This window comes from Nomascus leucogenys, chromosome 11 (genome assembly GCF_006542625.1).
Source record: "Nomascus leucogenys isolate Asia chromosome 11, Asia_NLE_v1, whole genome shotgun sequence".
Taxonomy (NCBI): Eukaryota; Metazoa; Chordata; class Mammalia; order Primates; family Hylobatidae; genus Nomascus; species Nomascus leucogenys.
The window spans coordinates 49,373,714-49,394,913 of NC_044391.1; the positions used below are offsets into that span (position 1 = coordinate 49,373,714).

At 37.2% G+C, this 21,200-nt stretch overlaps 1 protein-coding gene across 3 annotated transcripts in view; it reads left to right on the forward strand.

Annotated features, from left to right (window-relative positions):
- Positions 1 to 21,200, forward strand: part of TAFA2 (TAFA chemokine like family member 2) — a 566,967-nt gene that overhangs the window by 296,185 nt on the left and 249,582 nt on the right. The gene's annotated exons all lie outside the window — the stretch shown is intronic.

Sequence of the window (21,200 nt, forward strand, 5' to 3'; positions counted from 1 at the left end):
CTCAGACGAAGTCCTGTATTTTTATTTTTTCAGGCCCTATATTTTAAAAATAGTCTAATATTTTAAAATAGTTTAATGGTCAGAAGCTGAGTCAGGATTCTTTTTAGTTATTTAATATGTCTCCAGACTTAGCCTGTGTTCAACTGTTGCTTTTTCATATTCTTTACAGAGTCTTACTAATGAATAATAGTCTTCAAAGATAGGAAGAAAAGCTTAGATTATTAAAACAATCATTTTTTAACCTTAAAATTAGCTAGAATATGGATACATTTGTTTCTTAATCATAATAAATGTTTGTTGTTCAGTCATAAAGCATTTATTGATTACTTATGGTGGCATTATTGTGCTAGAAACACTGGAGTGCTCCAATGTCATAATGATATTTCTGACTTGAAGAACTTACAATGTATTTGAAAGGGAAAAACGGAACACTTGCTCAGTATTTCCTGTGTGATAATCATTTATTTTGTATTTCATATACATTATTCCATTTAATAATCACAATCACATTATTTTACTGATGAAGAAATGTGGCTCAAAGTGATCAGCAAACTCCTTCAGCATAACCTAGCTTATGAAGGGCAGAGAAAGAATATGAAATCAGTCAGTTTTACATGTTTGTAAAGCCAACACTCTGATTCCACCTTTATTAGAGATGATATCATCTATGGCAAAGTAAGAGTTCATAGAGTCATGAACTCTGGGGCAAGTTGCTACTTATCTTCTCTATTAGTTTCCTAATGTGATTGATTGGAATAATAATCCTCATATCAACTCAACTGAATAGCATTGTTTCAATGATTGACTGAGATAATGTGTGAAAAATGATTAGCACAGTGACTAGAACAGAGTAAGCTGTCAAAAATGGAAGCTGTTGTTATTGTTACTTAATCATAATACCCCCGAAATATAGACAAGCAAAGCAGACCTGAATGTGTTCAAACAAACACAACAAGCCCAAAATGCTGAATGTGGGGCTTGAAGCAATGATGCTGAGATTGAGGCTTGTGTGTATGTCTCATGTTTTTGTATAATGCTTTAAAATGATCAAGCATATTTAATGCACATTCTTTTTTTTATTATTATACTTTAGGTTTTAGGGTACATGTGCACAATGTGCAGGTTTGTTACATATGTATCCATGTGCCATGTTGATTTCCTGCACCCATTAACTCGTCATTTAGCATTAGGTATATCTCCTAATGCTGTCCCTCCCCCCTCCCCCAACCCCACAACAGTCCCCAGAGTGTGATGTTCCCCTTCCTATGTCCATGAGTTCTCATTGTTCAATTCCCACCTATGAGTGAGAACATGCGGTGTTTGGTTTTTTGTCCTTGCGATAGTTTACTGAGAATGATGTTTTCCAATTTCATCCATGTCCCTACAAAGGACACAAACTCATCATTTTTTATGGCTGCGTAGTATTCCATGGTGTATATGTGCCACATTTTCTTAATCCAGTCTATCGTTGTTGAACATTTGGGTTGCTTCCAAGTCTTTGCTATTGTGAATAGTGCCGCAATAAACATACGTGTGCATGTGTCTTTATAGCAGCATGATTTATAGTCCTTTGGGTATATACGCAGTAATGGGATGGCTGGGTCAAATGGTATTTCTAGTTCTAGATCCCTGAGGAATCGCCACACTGACTTCCACAATGGTTGAACTAGTTTACAGTCCCACCAACAGTGTAAAAGTGTTCCTATTTCTCCACATCCTCTTCAGCACCTGTTGTTTCCTGAGTTTTTAATGATGGCCATTCTAACTGGTGTGAGGTGGTATCTCACTGTGGTTTTGTTTTGCATTTCTCTGATGGCCAGTGATGATGAGCATTTCTTCATGTGTTTTCTGGCTGCATAAATGTCTTCTTTTGAGAAGTGTCTGTTCATGTCCTTTGCCCACTTTTTGATGGGGTTGTTTGTTCTTTTCTTGTAAATTTGTTTGAGTTCATTGTAGATTCTGGATATTAGCCCTTTGTCAGATGAGTAGGTTGCAAAAATTTTCTCCCATTCTGTAGGTTGCCTGTTCACTCTGATGGTAGTTTCTTTTGCTGTGCAGAAGCTCTTTAGTTTAATGAGATCCCATTTGTCAATTTTGGCTTTTGTTGCCATTGCTTTTGGTGTTTCAGACATGAAGTCCTTGCCCACGCCTATGTCCTGAATGGTATTGCCTAGGTTTTCTTGTAGGATTTTAATGGTTTTAGGTCTAACATTTAAGTCTTTAATCCATCTTGAATTAATTTTTGTATAAGGTGTATTAATGTACATTCTTAAGTACAATGTAGGGACCTGAAGCCTGGGCTTATTATACTACAATTCATATGTAGAGTACTAATGGAGCTCCAAGAAAATGCTGTTCAGCTTCTCTCAGCTTGGAGAATGATTGAGAATACTGACAGGGTTTTAATGGATGTGCTTGTAGAGCGGTATGGAAGATACGCTATGTAGGTAAAATAGCATGACAAAAGGCCCAGAAATAGGAATAAGCAGGTTGTATATAGAAAAAGAAAATAAGATCAGACCAGCAGAAATGAAGTTGTTGAAATTTCATTGTCTATCTATCTCACCATTTCTACTGCCATCTAGAAGAGCATCTAATATCAGAAGGGGCCAGGGACTATGTTTTCAACCAGTTTTTAAATGATAGTAAAATGTGGTGATGTCTGCTAAATAATGAATACCCATTGAACCAACAAGAAGACCTCATTAGCAAAGGTCGACCACCATAACATTACCCTGGACGAAGATTACAGAAATGTGGGACTGCAGACCTGCTTATGTGCTTCCTTGCTTGTGTGTCTGTCCTATCTGGACTAACTCTAATCTTCTTTATTGGAGCATGGATGACAATGGTGAATAGAGCAAATTTATATTTTTTCCCCATTCATTTTATGTGAAAACAGGAATTTCACAAATTTCGACTTATCAGTCTGTTTTATTCTGATTTCCTTTTTCAGTCCTCCTGCCACTATATTTGGTTGGTTTTCAAATTCACAACGGAAATATTTGGTATTCTAAAAATGGATGCTTCTTTGAATGTTATTTTGAATGGTTCAAGGAGTTGGTTCAACTTTCACTTCAATTTCCAGCACCTTGCATTATTATAGATTGAATGAACAGTGCCAGCCTGCCAGTGCATTTTGATATAATACACGTGTTGTGTGGACGTGTTCAAATGGACAAATGGATAGGACAAACAATGGGAGTGTAGCGTGTTCTTTAGAATCAAATCATTTCACTAGACGCATGATGAATGGCTATGAGATTCTCTTTAACTTACCCATTACATTTATATTCTTGCATGTAAAGACTTTGACCTTGCTCTGCTGTAGAATCTCTATGGAACCAGGATGATTCCCAGCCTCTGTCATTAATTGGGAGCAAGCCAAGTCCTTAGGTTCCTCTCTGCAACCCCACTGAGCCTAGCACAGTGCTTACATTTAGCAGGCGATTAATCAGTATCTCTTGGTTGAATTAATTTTTGCCTGGTTACAGAAAAGTACAAGGCAAAGAATATGCACATAGAAAAAGATGCACTCAAATGTCACCTCTTCGCTGAAGCCTGACCCACAAGCAAAGATCAGGACCCCCTGTAATATAGTCTCTCATCACTTCTTACCTTTAATTTAGAGCAATTAAAAAATTTGTAATATAAATGTATTTTGCTCCAGGTCAACATGGATATTATTCTACCCATCTACTGCTCTTATATAAACTTACTTAACATAATAGCATATACACGTAGGAAAAGATACATATAGAAAAGTGACGATTTCATTGACTGGCAAAACACAAGGAATTTCACAATCATTCATGAAATCTCCCACAGTGTTGTAAATGTGTCCATAGTTTGAAACACCTCAAAATAAGAAGGAAGGGAGAATTTGTATTAGCATAGCTGCAAGTGAGAGCAAAACACTCAATCTCCTTGAGATGGAATTACATCATGTAATGCACATCTGCTTTTTTCAGATGCTGCTGAGCTCAGCTCTTTTTCAATTTAATTGCATAAGTATTTATTGAATATTACTATTTGCTCAGCCACAGACTTGATGACATGGATGATTTAAAAGATGATTAATGGCACCTCATACCCACAAGAATAAAAACAACAAGAATAACAGAAAATAATGAGTGTTGGTGAATGGTATGGTTTGAATATGTCCTCTTCAAAATACAGATATTTAAACTTAATGCTCAATGTGGTAGTATTAAGAGGTGGGGTCTTTAAGAGATGATTAGGCCATAAAGGCCCCTCCCTCATGGATGGGATTACAGCCCTTATAAAAGAGGTCCCCTGAAGCCTCAGCCCTCTTGCTCTTCCACCAGTGTTCCTTCCTCCGGAACATGCAGCAGCAGGGTGCCTAACCACACAACCAAACCTTGCCAATGCCTCGATCTTAGACTTTTTAGCCTCCAGAACTGTGAGAAATAAATGTCTGTTCTTTATAAACTATCCAGTCTCAGCTGTATTTTTTTATAGCAGCACAGAATGATGAGGACAGTGAAAATGAGGAGAAGTTGGAACACTTGTACTCTGTAGATGGGAAAGTAAAACGGTACAGCCACTGTGGAAAATAGTGTGGCAGTTCCTCAGAAAATTGGAAGCAGGGTCTTGAAGAGATAAGAGATAATTATACCCCCACGTTCACAGCAATGTTATTTAAAATACCCCAAGGGTGGAAACAACTCAAATGTCCATCAATGGATGGCAGGGTTCAAATTTTTTTTTCAGAAATTTCTAGGTACATTATAGATTTTATTTAGCCTTTAACCCAGAGACAAATGTTTACTGAATGGAATTGAGTGTATTTTCTGATTAGGATATTCAGGGGCTACACAATGCCATGCCATTCTCAGCTTCTTAGAGTTGGAACCACTGATTTGTTTGCAACCTCAGTCTTGTTCCTGCTTTACAAGTGTCATTTATGACTAGTCAAGTAGCAGTAATTATGTGATATTGTCAAAGTACTGTTGGAACTAGTCCATCCCTGCTAATTAGACTTCTTACTTGTTGCTGCTGAAATTCAGTCCCCTCCCACAGTCTAGTGTTTAAAATGAACTTGCTGCCTTGCTTCTTGATTGAGTCCTTGCTTGGTTATTCACCTAGCACATCACTTTTCTTTTAAGACAGGGACTCAATCTTGCCAGTTACCTTCTCCCAAGTGACTGTATACTTGCACAGATTCTTAAGTAAGATATTTCCCCAAATATTCCGTGCTCTGCTGCTCTGCTAATCTCTTAGCCTATCAGGTTGCTATAACAAAATATCGGCTGGGTAGCTTATAAACAATAGAAGTTCATGTTTCACAGTTCTGGAGGCTGAGAAGTCCAAGATTGAGACAGTGGCAGGTTTGGTTATCTGGTGAGCACTCACATTCTGGTTCATAGATGATGCTTTTAGCTGTGTCCTCACATAGTGAAAAGGGCAAACAAGTTCCTCTGGGCCTCTTTTATAAGGGCACTAATTCCATCCATGAGGACTCTACCCTTGTGATCTAATCACCTCTCAGAGGCCCCCACCTTCTAATATCATTACCTTGGGGATTAGGATTTAAATTTCTAAGGAGTCACAAACATACATTTCGGAGAAGCTAACCTTTTGGATTTGGGGGATACATTGATAATTGGCCTTTGAACATCTATTCTAACTTTTTGATGAGATCCTAAAAAATAGGTACATCATATGTGTAATCTGGTAGAGGAGGCATAGATTACTTTCCAATACAAATCAAATTGCAATGAATATCATGATAGTAGTGTGTAAATAAATAATTTGTTACATTAAAAAAAGTTATTGGGGGATAGTGGGAATAAATTACAAAAGGCTTCACATAGGAAGTTCACATGTCTTTTGGGCTGGGTCCTGAAGGATGGATAGAATTTTGACATGTGGAGAAAAGAGGTGATAGAGGAAGAAAAATATGGCAGAAAGAACAAAATTAATAGTACCTCACACTGTGCCCTATAGTCAGAGCTCTTTAAATATTTATTTAATGAATGGATGGATGAATGAAGAAAAGTATGGGGTGAGGAAAAGGGAGGAATCAAAGATGATTTAATGTTGCCTGTTTGGCTGAGTATGTGGTGATGTCATATCAAGGGAGCCTGGGGCAGGGGCAGACTTGAGCAGGGTAGGGGAAGGGAGGGTCATTTGGTATAAGGTGAATTTGAAGTGCTTGGAACATGAGGTATAGGTCAGAACATTCTGACAGCCTTACTCTGATAGCAGGTCATGGAGGGGAGATTTCTCACAAAAGGAAAGATAGTAGAAGGGAGATAATTCAGGAGACTTTTATAAAATTCTAGGTTAAAACAATAGTCTAAATTAGGATATTAGGAATATATAGTGAGGAAGGAGTGATGTAATTTTCTAATAAAGAATTTCCTGTTCACGCTGATGATAGTTTCTTTTGCTGTGCAGAAACTCTTTAGTTTAATTAGATCCCATTTGTCAACTTTGGCTTTTGCTGCCACTGCTTTCGGTGTTTTAGTCATGAAGTACTTGCCCATGCCTATGTCCTGAATGGTATTGCCTAGGTTTTCTTCTAGGGGTTTTATGGTTTTAGGTCTTATGTTTAAGTCTTTAATCCATCTTGAGTTAATTTTTGTATAAGGTGTAAGGAAGGGGTTGAGTTTTAGTTTTCTGCATATGGCTAGCCAGTTTTCCCAACACCATTTATTAAATAGGGAATCCCCATTGCTTGTTTTTTGTCAGGTTTGTCAAAGATCAGATGATGGTAGATGTGTGGCATTATTTCTGAAGCCTCTGTTCTTTTCCATTGGTCTATATAATCTGTTTTGGTACCAGTATCATGCTGTTTTGGTTACTGTAGCCTTGTAGTGTAGTTTGAAGTCAGGTACTGTGATGCCTCCAGCTTTGTTCTTTTTGGTTAGGATTGTCTTGGCTATATGGGCTCTTTTATGGTTCCATATGAAATTTGAAGTAGCTTTTTCTAATTATGCGAAGAAAGTCAATGGTAGCTTGATGCGGATAGCATTGAATCTATAAATTACTTTGGTCAGTATGGCAATCTACAGAGTGGGAGAACATTTTTGCAATCCATCTGACAAAGGGCTAATATCCAGAATCTACAAAGAACTTAAGCAAATTTACAAAAAAACCCTAAACAACCCCCATCAAAAAGTGGGTGAAGGATATGAACAGACACTTCTCAAAAGAAGACATTTATGCAGCCAACAAACATTTGAAGAAGAGCTCATCATCACTGGCCATTAGAGAAATGCAAATCAAAACCACAATGAGATACCATCTAATGCCATTTAGAATGGCGATCATTCAAAAGTCAGGAAACAACAGATGATGGAGAGGATGTGGCAAAATAGGAATGCTTTTCAACTATTGTGGAAGACAGTGTGGCAATTCCTCAAGAACCTAGAACCGGAAATACCAGTTGACCCGGTAATCCTATTACTGGGTATATACCCAAAGGATTATAAATCATTCTACTATAAAGACAGGTACACATATGTTTATTGCAGCACTGTTCACTATAGCAAAGACATGGAACCAACCCAAATGACCATCAATGATAGACTGGATAACGAAAATATGGCACATATACACCATGGAATACTATGCAGCTGTAAAAAAGGATGAGTTCATGTCCTTTGCAGAGACATGGATGAAGCTGGAAACTATCATTCTCAGCAAACTAAGACAGGAACAGAAAGGCAAACACTGTATGTTCTCACTCATAAGTGAGAGTTGGCCAGTGAGAACACATGGACACAGCCTGTTGGGCAGTGGGGGGCTAGGGGAGGGATAGCATTGGGAGAAATACTTAATGTAGATGATGGGTTCATGGGTGCAGCAAACCACCATGGCATGTGTATGTCTATGTAACAAACCTGCATGTTCTGCACATGTACCCCAGAACTTAAAGTACAATAGTAAAAAAAATTTAATACAGATGAGATCGGGAACGTATGTGCATAATTACATAAGTCATGCATGTTTTACATGAGCATAGAAAGAAATGTAAAAAGATATGCACAAAATTGACTTTTTTCATATACTCTTCTGTTTCTTGGCTTTGAAAAAAGAATGTTCTCCTTGAATTTGAAAAGAAAACTCCAATAAAATGTGTATATGTTTAAAAAAAAGAATTTCCATGAGGATGTAATCTAAAAACAATGAAACCTGAATATAGACTGCAGGTATTAATGACAAAAACTTAAGCAAAAACCAAATAAGCAACAAGAAAAATCCATGATTCCGGTCCTCATCCAGCATGATTTTATTTTTCAGAATTATAAGGTTGGTTATTTAGTTACATGTGTTTGAGCACCATGGAGAGTAGACAGAGTATAGCTGTAAGGAAAAGATGATGGGAACCTGCCTTTAATGTATAAAATAAGAAGTATTTAAGGAAGAAAACTTGTTTTACTTGAGTTCTGCTTTGAATTGAAGCTGAGAAGCTGATACTTAAATCATTACTTTTCAGGGATTTAGGTTAAAATATGAGAATAAACAGGAATTCCTGGAAGTTCTATATTAACTACAAAGCACATAATCTTTAACAATGAACGAATGAAGAATAAATATGGCATTTGGTTGGCCTTAATGTAAATCAATATACGTAGTGAAAGTATTGTTGTGAATCAAGTGTTTACTATAAGCGAAGTTCAAATTATTCAATTCCAGTGAAGGGAAAAACCAAGCTTTCTGCTGATTAGAGGAAATAAGTACATGTTCTGAAATCAAAATGAAGTTAAATGCTATATCCTATTTGTGGAGAAAGTATTAGATCTGCCTATCTTAAGTAGACAACAGGAAAGAACCAAATGAATTTCGGAAATCTTGCTAAACAAATCATTTGATGATACGGAAGAGATTGAAACAAATGTGGAAAGGACGTTATCCTCCAGACAAACAAACAAACAAACAAACAAACACAACAACCAATCACATGGAGAACTTGAAATATTATTACCCTACTACATAGAGAAGGAGTAAAAGGAACAGCTTCAGGCCTGGAGTTGTAGGATCTGTTGTGAATTCCTGTTCGGCTATTTAGTTTTTTTGTGACCTTGGATGAGGTACTTATCCTCTTTAAGCTATAGCTTCTTAACCTTAAAATAAGGGGAGAAAGGTGCTGCCTTATAGACATTAAATTTATATAAAAATGCTATAGAATGTGAGGCATTATTTCAAGAAAGAAACTCCCAGGTAACAAAAGTGAAGATTTAACTCTAGAATACATTTTTGATTAGAAATCAGATAATTGAACCTGCAAAAATGACCACAGTTATGGAACTTTAAGACTTGGGCATATAGTACCTATCCACGTAAAAATTATAGGCTTAAGTTGATAGTTGATATAGTTTGGGTTTGTGTCCCTTCCCAAATCTCATGTCCAAATTGTAATCCCACTTGTTGGAATAGGGGTTGGGTAGGGGGTGATTGGATCATGGGGGTGGATTTCCCCCTTTGTGTTCTTCTGATAGTGAGTGAGTTCTCAGAGATCTGATGGTTTACAAGTGTGTAGCACCTCCCACCTTCTCTGTCTTTCCTCCTTCTCTGGCCATGTAAGATGTGCCTACTTTCCCTTTACCTTCCGCCATGATTGTACGTTTCCTGGTGAGGCCTCAGGAAACATACAATCATGGCGGAAGGCAATGGGGAAGTAGGCAGATATTCCTGTACAGCTTGCAGAACTGAGTCAATTAAGCCTCTTTTCTTTATAAATTACCCAGGCTTAGGTATTTCTTTATAGCAATGCAAGAACAGACTCATACAATAGCAAATACAGCAAGAAAATAAAAGTTCTATTTTTTTCTATTTTCATCAGCTTGTAATGTTATAAATGTTTAGTTTATGGCTGAAGCAAAGCAAATTTGAGAACAGAAGATTTTTTTTTTTTTTTGGTGAAATAGGACAAAGTGGCTAAACTTTGTAAAACAGACACAAGGATGATAAAAATGGTAGTATGATTTATTGAATCATACAATTGATTAAATAGCCAAACATGGACTTATAATTGGAGGATGCAATGTATGGTGATGTGGGTAACAGCAATGATTATATGGGATGGGAAACCAAAGGACTAAATTTTAGTTGAATAATCACTCTCTGAGTTACTCATAGTCTGTTTCTTCACTGAGAAATTAGGACAATGGTAAAGCATTTCTCACAGGATAATTTTGAAGACAAAATGAGTCAATATAAACTTAGTAAATAGTTAAACTCTGTGTAGCAAACATATTGAGCACCAAAAATATGTCCAGCAGTGTTAGATATTGGGCATACAATGATAATTAGACACAGTTTGTGTTTTTAAATAACATACAATGTAATGGGTTATTGTGATATCTTGATGCCATTTAATATAGATGTGTGCAGAGTGAACTTGGAGCACAGAAGGGCCACTGAACCCAATGATATTTTCTAGAGAAAGACTTTAAGATAAAAATCATAATATAAAACAGCATATAGATTTTAGTTATTGTGATTTACACCCATAAAATGGTGAATGACAAGGAAATTACCAAGATATTTAAATATAAAGTTTAAAATGTGAAATCACAAATAAAAATCTTAAAAATTAAATCAAGCTTCAGCACACACATCAGCCATGCTATTCTTTGATAAAAATGTGCTGCAAGCTAGGTCCAGTGGTATACACCTATAGTCCAAGCTACTCAGGACACTGAGGTGGAAGGACTGCTTTGAGCCCAGATGTTCAAGACTAGTATGCTACGATCACATCTGTGAATAGCCACTGTGCTCCAGCCTGGGCAACACAGTGATACCCATCTCTAAAAAAAATAAAAAAAAAAATAGTGATGCAGTAGGACTTTTGATAAACTGCTAATATATGCAATCATTGCAAATGTTTAAATAAAAGAAAAAGATATGTTTAGTTCAGTCTGAAAAAAATGTGGAAACAAAAATAATATGTAAAATCAGCTAAATTAATCCACATATTTAATATCTCAGAGTAGATGTTCTCTCCTTCCACCTCCACACAAAAGCATAATGGTTAATGTTAATATGCTGGACCTACTTTATGGTCAATTCCAGTGACCAGGTTGTTGCTCTACTTTGCCCTACTCAATAAAGCATATATCTAAGACATTTATAATTGAATAAAAACAGCTAATAGAATTAATAAGAAAGTTTGGTGAGTTGGTCAGATATGGACTACATAAACAAAAGGAATCAATAGATTTTCTTTACTCTAGCAAGAAATGCCTACAAACACTACCTTTATAATAGTTACAAAACTAAAATTCTTAGAACTAAATTTAAAAAGAAGAGTAGCAGACCTTTACAAAGACCATATGACATTTAATTAAAATACTCAAACAAAATTTGAATAAAGGATTAGGCATAGCATGCTCTTGGATAAGGGAGGCAATATTATGAAGATATCAACTTTCCCCAAATTAACATATATATTTAATGCCATTTTATTTAGAAATCCAACAAATTTTTTAATTGGGTGAAATTATATTATAGTTTACATGGAAAAATAAATGTGTGAGAACAGCCAATAAAAATGCAAGAAGGATGAATTAAAAGGAGGCTTTTAAAAAATATCAGGGCATACAATAAAGCCCCTCTAATCAAGTCATTACAGGAAAAGATGATTAGTAGAAGAGACTATGAAATAAAGAATATGATTAGTGAATTCATATTGGCAAATATAGTGGCTGCAGTTTATTCTGGAAAAGAGTAAAAATGGACCCCATCTTATACCATGTTCAAAAATAAATTTCAGGCAGACTGACATATACAAAGAAAAATAAAAATCTGTAAATGTCTCAAAAATATGGTGGTTAGGAAATCTCCTTAGACTAATAATCCGTTATCTATACAGAAAAAATAATGGGTTTTACTTAGTTAGCAATTGAAAACCTATGTATGAAAACCCATACCGAAAACAGAGTTGGTAAACACACAGAAGATCTGGAAAACACATGTAATAGTGATGGTTAATATCTATATAAACAAGAAAGTTGGCAAGACACAGACAAAGAGAAAAATAGACAAATGTTATAAATATATGATTCACAGAAGAGGAAATACAAATGGCCAACAGACAAAGAGATACTTAAATATATATGTAGAAAATGCAAATAAAAGTAAAAATGAGATATAACTTTATAAATACTAGAATAGCAGAAATTAAACTGGTAGCACAAATTATTGGTAGGAATACAGGGAAAAAGTTACTTATCTATTGTTGATATAAATGGACCATTTCAAAAAGTCTCTAGAAAAATTTAGATATGCAGTGTTGTAAATTTGTACCATAGAATAAAAAGCATACACATATAAGAAAACATTTATTATGGCGTTTTTGTTCTGTCAAAAATCAGAAAAGAAAGCATTAGGGTATATCCTTACTTTGGAATACTAGGCAGCTGTTAAAAAGCAAATGTTAGAGCTATACTGGATATCTTGGAGGGATTGTTATGAGGTATTACTGTGTGAGAAAAATGGAAGATTAATAATTTGGCTCAATTTTAATAAAACAATGAAAAGTAAATTCTGTATACATGTCTGTACACAATATTTCTGCTCACATTTAGGTCTTTGTATGAGTATATGAGAAAATATGAGAGGAAACACACCAGGTTGCTAATGTAGGTTAACTGAGGAGTTGGGGTGAGATGCTGTTGTAGATGGAGGTTGGAGGAGAGAAGCAGAGAGTAAGGGTTGTGTCAATGGCTCCACGTTTTCCTCAATGTCCTAAGCTCTTTCTATTTGTCCATCATCTTTAGCATGTGGTTTTAGTCCCAGTAATCACCATAGGGATGCATTGTGTCCAGGAAAGAAATAAGGGAAAGAGGCAGGCCTGCATCAGAAAGGTGAAAACTTTCTCCAAACTTTCCAGCAGACTTTCTCTTACATGTTGTTGTTCAAAACCATGCAACATGTTGCACTCACCTGCAGAGGAGATACGGACTTTTAGCTGAGTATAGAGTGGCAAACTCTCTCCTTGACCAACTTTCATCAGGCTCCTCTGAATGTCTTCTCTAATGGGCCTTGACCTTGTCCCCAGTCCTGTCTTTGGCCTGCTCAGTCCAATCTCAGCAAAGAATCCTGCTAAGTCAGTTTATTGAGAATTCCCCCACTTTCGATACTTGATCAACTTTGATATCTGATCAACTTCCTCATCCTCCACCTTCAATATATGTCCTTGGCCTGACTTCAGAAAGAATCCCTTTACCATTGATGACTCCTCTTAGTAACTTTCCATCCACTGACCCCTCACTCTGAAACTGGGCTATAATCCCCAGCTGTCTTTGCTGTATTCAGAGTTGAGCCCAATCTCTGTCCTATATTGCAACAGTCATGAATAAAGTCTTCCCTACTGTTTTAACAAGTGTCAGAATTTGTCTATGGCTATTCTGGATAGAATTAGGGTTCTATTAGCTGAGAAGGAAAAAAGGGATGGGTAATGGAGAAGTAACTGTGTCTGTGACACCAAAGATCTCCTTATTCTAAAAACTAGTCATTGCCGTTTGAGAAGCAAATGCTGGCACAGGGCATAAATCCTTGTGAGCTCAGAACTTACATTTAACTGCTATCTCTGTCAGCGATATACCTGGGAACTGAGTGAAACAAAGCTTATAAAACTTTCTACCTACATATTTTGTAGGAGTATTGTGAAGTTTTAATTGGCCAATAGTTATAAAGTCATTCGAAGAAAGTCACTGCAAGCACTTTGGTAGATAATGTGTGAGTGATTTTACAAAACTTCGATAACTGTCAAGTAATTAAAGGCAAATGCACTGTAGATGCAGTGATGTGACTTTTCTTAGTGTTCATCAGATAATGACACACCCATTGAAGAAAGAGCAGATCTCATGCTGTTCTGAAATGGTTCTTGAAAAATTCTTATTCCTCTTTTCAAATCACTTTCACCATCTGCTGGTAAAATAATTGAGAAGGCTGCCTGTGAACTTAGCAATTAAATGTGCTAATACAGTAGCAGGAGAAAATGATTGTCACACCTGTTTTTTTTTTTTTTTTTAACAAAACAAAACAAAATTCTACTACCACTGTCACCCTCAAACCAAAAAAACACCATCTGTTTTTCTGTGAAAACAAAACTTCAGATTTTTAAAAGAAAAACAAACCCAACTACATTTTCAGATATTATTATGTGTAGTGAGAATGTAGTCATTTTAACTCTCTTAATTGTCAGAAAAATTAGGGTCTCTAAGCAAATAATTATCAAATCAATATTATTATTCATTTTCTATCCTATTTTTTTGATTTTGAGAAGATGGAGGAAGGGGAGAAACATGGTAGTAAATGAGATGTTTTATTTTACTTTATCAGTGAAATTCTTTATCCATCAACAAAAGATAAGGATTATGGATTTTTCTCAACTTAAGATGTATTAGTATATGAAAATCATGTATAAAGCCAATAAAGAAATGCATTGCTAAATAATTCTTTACAAAGAATCCACTAAAATAGAATGCAATAAAATGGAGTTTTTTGACTCTGCTATAGATACTTGTTAAGTATCTATGTTTAGCAAATATAGAACGAAAGTGTTTTAAAAAAATCTAGTATGCATACATTTGTGGGAAACTAGAATCTAGCTTTCTGATCACTGTTATTCATGTGTTATTGTCTGCCACTTAAATCTCATGCTCTTATTTTACAGAGGAATTATAATTGAGCCTAAATTTTAAAATTTGTACATACCATTGAGATATTTAAGTTTTAAAATCACTAAGATTATAACACTTGAGACATTATGAGAGCTTCCTGGCCCCCCAAAAATTGTTACAAATAAAATCACCCTATGTACTTAACTTGTGGTTGAGTCATATCTTTCACTGTTATGTTCATTGTGAAAACCATGTACGTTAAATTAAGACATTTGTGAGATTCATGGAGTTCTAGTTTTGCAATGTTTTTTTAAAAAAATACCCGTCCTTGTGACTGTTGGGTTCTTACACAGATTTAATTTTTAAAATTAATTATATATATATATGTATTTATATATATATATGTATTTTTTTTTTTTTTGAGATGGAGTCTTGCTGTGTCACCAGGCTGGAGTGCAGTGGTGTGATCTTGGCTCACTGCAACCTCCATCTCCCAGGTTCAAGCGATTTTCCTGTCTCGGCCTCCCGAGTAGCTGGGTCTACAGGTGCACACCATCATGCCCAGCTAATTTTCATATTTTTAATAGAGAGGGGGTTTCACCATGTTGGCTAGGATGGTCTCGATCTCTTGACCTCTTAATCTGCCCTCCTCAGCCACCCAAAGTGCTGGGATTACAGGCGTGAGCCACCACGCTTGGCCTACAATGTTCTAATTAAATAATTTTTCTAGCACCTATTCTACGAAGGTAAACAGGATAATATGGTGCTTTAGTTTTCCTTCTAAATTGTATAGTTAACATTATATGTGCCCCGAAGTTATGTTAACACTTTCACTAAATTAAGCAATACATAGCAGCTAGTAAGTTTACAATCCAGATACTATTTTATTACTCTAACAATACGTGAAATTTAAGACTCAACATTTTTAGTAAAACTAATATTATTTCTAGATGATCTAGTCTACCATATCAAGACTTCAATATATTCTTTCTTGAGATGGTGATATATGAGAGTATTCAGGAAGGGTTATATTATCTTAGTAACTGGTAAGCTTCTAACAGTTATAAAATAAATGAAACTTCAGGTTAATAAATCTTTTCTGTTCTTTGATGATTTTGTGTAGGTCAATGAACCCTGAAATAGGACTTCCTGTGAGAAAAAGTTCCCGAAGTCGAAGGATCTGTGTTAATGTAATAGCTAGAGATTTTCTTGTCTGTTCTAGTTTCAAATACGGAGGTTGCTTAGTATCACTCACATACATGAGTTTCTCATTTTGCACCAAATTGAGATTGAATTTAACATTGTAATAAGCAGCTCACAAAAATAAAATTAAGCATCATTTGGACAAAGTTACATGAAGGATTCTGATTACCTGCTGTGCCCACCTTACCCACGGAAATATATTGTCTTGTCAGCTCAAGTCCACCCCAACAATATATCTCTAAGCAATAATACCAAATTGTGTGTGTGTGTGTGTTTTGTGTTTTAATTAGTAACTACACAGGTAAGAAAAATATTGAGAATAACCAAATCCATACTATGAATGAGATGACTCTTGTTTTTTAAGCAATTAACTTTAACTTATATTTTTATATTGCAAATTCCAATTGCTATGTAATAGTGTTCTACCCTCCCCTGAAAATAAATTAGTGTTTTCCCTAAAAATCTTGAGTGGATTAAAAAAACACTGTGCTGAGGGGGTGGAGCCAAGATGGCCGAATAGGAACAGCTCTGGTCTACAGCTCCCAGCCTGAGCGACACAGAAGATGGGTGATTTCTGAATTTCTGTGTGAAGTACCGGTTTCATCTCACTAGGGAGTGCCAAACAGTGGGTGCAGGACAGTCGGTGAAGCGCACTGTGCGCAAGCCAAAGCAGGGCAAGGCATTGCCTCACTCGGGAAGCACAAGGGGTCAGGGAGTTCCCTTTCCTAGTCAAAGAAAGGGGTAACAGAGGGCACCTGGAAAATCGGGTCAGTCCCACCCTAATACTGCGCTTTTCCAATGGGCCAGGAAAACGGCACACTAGGAGATTGTGTCCCGCACCTGGCTCAGAGGGTCCTATGCCCACGGAGTCTCACTGATTGCTAGCACAGCAGTCTGAGATCAAACTGCAAGGTGGCAGCGAGGCTGGGGGAGGGGCGCCTGTCATTGCCCAGGCTTGCTTAGGTAAACAAAGCAGCCAGGAAGCTTGAACTGGGTGGAGTCCACCACAGCTCAAGGAGGCCTGCCTGCCTCTGTAGGCACCACCTCTGGGGGCAGGGCACAGACAAACAAAAATTCAGCAGGAATCTCTGCAGACTTAAATGTCCCTGTCTGACTGACAGCTTTGAAGAGAGTAGTGGTTCCCCCAGCACGCAGCTGGAGATCTGAGAACGGACAGACTGCCTCCTAAAGTGGGTCCCTCACCCCTGAGCAGCCTAACTGGGAGGCACCCCCCAGTAGGGACAGACTGACACCACACTCGGCTGGGTACTCCTCTGAGACAAAACTTCCAGAGGAACTATCAGACAGCTGAATTTGTAGTCTCACGAAAATCCGCTGTTCTGCAGCCACCGCTGCTGACACCCAGCCAAACAGGGTCTGGAGTGGACCTCTAGTAAACTCCAACAGACCTGCAGCTGAGGGTCCTGTCTGGTAGAAGGAAAACTAACAAACAGAAAGGACATCCACACCAAAAACCCATCTGTACATCACCATCATCAAAGACCAAAAGTAGATAAAACCACAAAGATGGGGAAAAAACAGACCAGAAAAACTGGAAACTCTAAAAAGCAGAGCACCTCTCCTCCTCCAAAGGAACGCAGTTCCTCACCAGCAACGGAACAAAGCTGGATGGAGGATGACTTTGATGAGTTGAGAGAAGAAGGCTTCAGACGATCAAACTAGTACGAGCTACGGGAGGAAATTCAAAACAATAGCAAAGAAGTTAAAAACTTTGAAAAAAAAATTAGAAGAATGGATAACTAGAATAACCAATGGAGAGAAGGGCGTAAAGGAACTGATGGAGCTGAAAGCCCAGTATCGAAAACTACGCGAAGATTGCAGAAGCCTCAGTAGCAGATGCGATCAACTGGAAGAAAGGGTATCGCTGATGGAAGATGAAATGAATGAAATGAAGTGAGAAGGGAAGTTTAGAGAACAAAGAATAAAAAGAAATGAACAAAGCCTCCAAGAAATTTGGGACTATGTGAAAAGACCAAACCTACATCTGATTGGTGTACCTGAAAATGATGGGGAGAATGGAACCAAGTTGGAAAACACTCTGCAAGATATTATCCAAGAGCACTTCCCCAATCTAGCAAGGCAGGCCAACATTCAGATCCAGGAAATACAGAGAACGCCACAAAGATACTCCTCGAGCAGAGCAACTCCAAGACACATAATTGTCAGATTCACCAAAGTTGAAATGAAGGAAAAAATGTTAAGGGCAGCCAGAGAGAAAGGTCGGGTTACACACAAAGGGAAGCCCATCAGACTAACAGCTGATCTCTCGGCAGAAACTCTACAAGCCAGAAGAGAGTGGGGGCCAATATTCAACATTCTTAAAGAAAATAATTTTCAACCCAGAATTTCATATCCAGCCAAACTAAGCTTCATAAGTGAAGGAGAAATAAAATACTTTACATACAAGCAAATGCTGAGTGATTTTGTCACCACCAGGCCTGCCCTAAAAGAGCTCCTGAAGGAAGCACTAAACGTGGAAAGGAACAACTGGTACCAGCCACTGCAAAAACATGCCAAATTGTAAAGACCATCGAAGCTAGGAAGAAACTGCATCAACTAACGAGCAAAATAACCAACTAACGTCATAATGACAGGATCAGATTCACACAACAATATTAACTTTAAATGTAAATGGGCTAAATGCTCCAATTAAAAGGCACAAACTGGCAAACTGGATAAGGAGTCAGGACGCATCAGTGTGCTGTATTCAGGAAACCCATCTCACATGCGGAGACACACATAGACTCAAAATAAAGGGATGGAGGAAGATCTATCAAGCAATTGGAAAACAAAAAAGGCAGGGGTTGCAATCCTAGTCTCTGATAAAATAGACTTTAAACCAACAAAGATCAAAAGAGACAAAGAAGGCCATTACATAATGGTAAAGGGATCAATTCAACAAGAAGAGCTAACTATCCTAAATATATATGCACCCAACACAGGAGCACCCAGATTCATAAAGCAAGTCCTGAGTGACCTACAAAGGGACTTAAACTCCCATACAATAATAATGGGAGATTTTAACACCCCACTGTCAACATTAGACAGATCAACGAGACAGAAAGTTAACAAGGATATCCAAGATTTGAACTCAGCTCTGCACAAAGTGGACCTAATAGACATCTACAGAACTCTCCACCCCAAATCAACAGAATATACATTTTTTTCAGCACCACACCACACCTATTCCAAAATTGACCACATAGTTGGAAGTAAAGCTCTCCTCAGCAAATGTAAAAGAACAGAAATTACGACAAACTGTCTTTCAGACCACAGTGCAATCAAACTAGAACTCAGGATTAAGAAACTCAGTCCAAACCACTCAACTACATGGAAACTGAACAACTTGCTCCTGAATGACTATTGGGTACATAATGAAATGAAGGCAGAAATAAAGATGTTCTTTGAAACCAACGAGAACAAAGACACAACATACCAGAATCTCTGGGACACATTCAAAGCAGTGTGTAGAGGGAAATTTCTAGCACTAAATGCCCACAAGAGAAAGCAGGAAAGATCCAAAATTGACACCCTAACATCACAATTAAAAGAACTAGAAAAGCAAGAGCAAATACATTCAAAAGCTAGCAGAAGGCTAGAAATAACTAAAATCAGAGCAGAGCTGAAGGAAATAGAGACACAAAAAACCCTTCAAAAAATTAATGAATCCAGGAGCTGGTTTTTTGAAAACATCAACAAAATTGATAGACCGCTAGCAAGACTAATAAAGAAGAAAAGAGAGAAGAATCAGATAGATGCAATAAAAAATGAAAAAGGGGATATCACCACTGATCCCACAGAAATACAATCTACCATCAGAGAATACTAAAACACCTCTAGGCAAATAAACTAGAAAATCTAGAAGAAATGGATAAATTCCTCGACAAATACACCCTCCCAAGACTAAACCAGGAAGAAGTTGAATCTCTGAATAGACCAATAACAGGTTCTGAAATTGTGGCAATAATCAATAGCTTACCAACCAAAAAGAGTCCAGGACCTGATGGATTCACAGCCAAATTCTACCAGAGGTACAAGGAGGAACTGGTACCATTCCTTCTGAAACTCTTCCAATCAATAGAAAAAGAGGGAATCCTCCGTAACACATTTTGTGAAGCCAACATCGTCCTGATACCAAAGCCTGGCAGAGACATAACCAAAAAAGAGAATTTCAGACCAATATCCTTGATGAACATTGATGCAGAAATCCCAATAAAATACTGGCAAACCGAATCCAGCAGCACATCAAAAAGCTTATACACCATGATCAACTGGGCTGCATCCCTGGGATGCAAGGCTGGTTCAACATATGCAAATCAATAAATGTAATCCAGCATATAAACAGAACCAAAGACAAAAACCACATGATGATCTCAATAGATGCAGAAAAGGCCTTTGACAAAATTCAACAACGCTTCATGCTAAAAACTCTCAATAAATTAGGTAATGATGGGACGTATCTCAAAATCATAAGAGCTATCTATGAAAAACCCACAGCCAATATCATACTGAATGGGCAAAAACTGGAAGCATTCCCTTTGAAAACGGGCACAAGACAGGGATGCCCTCTCTCACCACTCCTATTCAACATAGTGCTGGAAGTTCTGGCCAGAGCAATCAGGCAGGAGAAGGAAATAAAGGGTATTCAATTAGGAAAAGAGGAAGTCAAATTGTCCCTGTTTGCAGATGACATGATTGTATATCTAGAAAACTCCATCGTCTCAGCCCAAAATCTCCTTAAGCTGATTAGCAACTTCAGCAAAGTCTCAGGATACAAAATCAATGTACAAAAATCACAAGCATTCTTGTACACCAATCACAGACAAACAGAGAGCCAAATCATGAGTGAACTCCCATTCACAATTGCTTCAAAGAGAATAAAATACCTAGGAATCCAACTTACAAGGGATGTGAAGGACCTCTTCAAGGAGAACTACAAACCACTGCTCAATGAAATAAAAGAGGATACAAACAAATGGAAGAACATTCCATGCTCATGGGTTGGAAGAATCAATATCGTGAAAATGGCCATACTGCCCAAGGTAATTTATAGATTCAATGCCATCCCTATCAAGCTACCAAGGACTTTCTTCACAGAATTGGATAAATCTACTTTAAAGTTCATATGGAACCAAAAAAGAGCCCACATTGCCAAGTCAATCCTAAGCCAAAAGAACAAAGCTGGAGGCATCACGCTACCTGACTTCAAACTATACTACAAGGCTACAGTAACCAAAACAGCATGGTACTGGTACCACAACAGAGACATAGATCAATGGAACAGAACAGAGTCCTCAGAAATGATGCCGCATATCTACAACTATCTGATCTTTGACAAACCTGACAAAAACAAGAAATGGGGAAAGGATTCCCTAT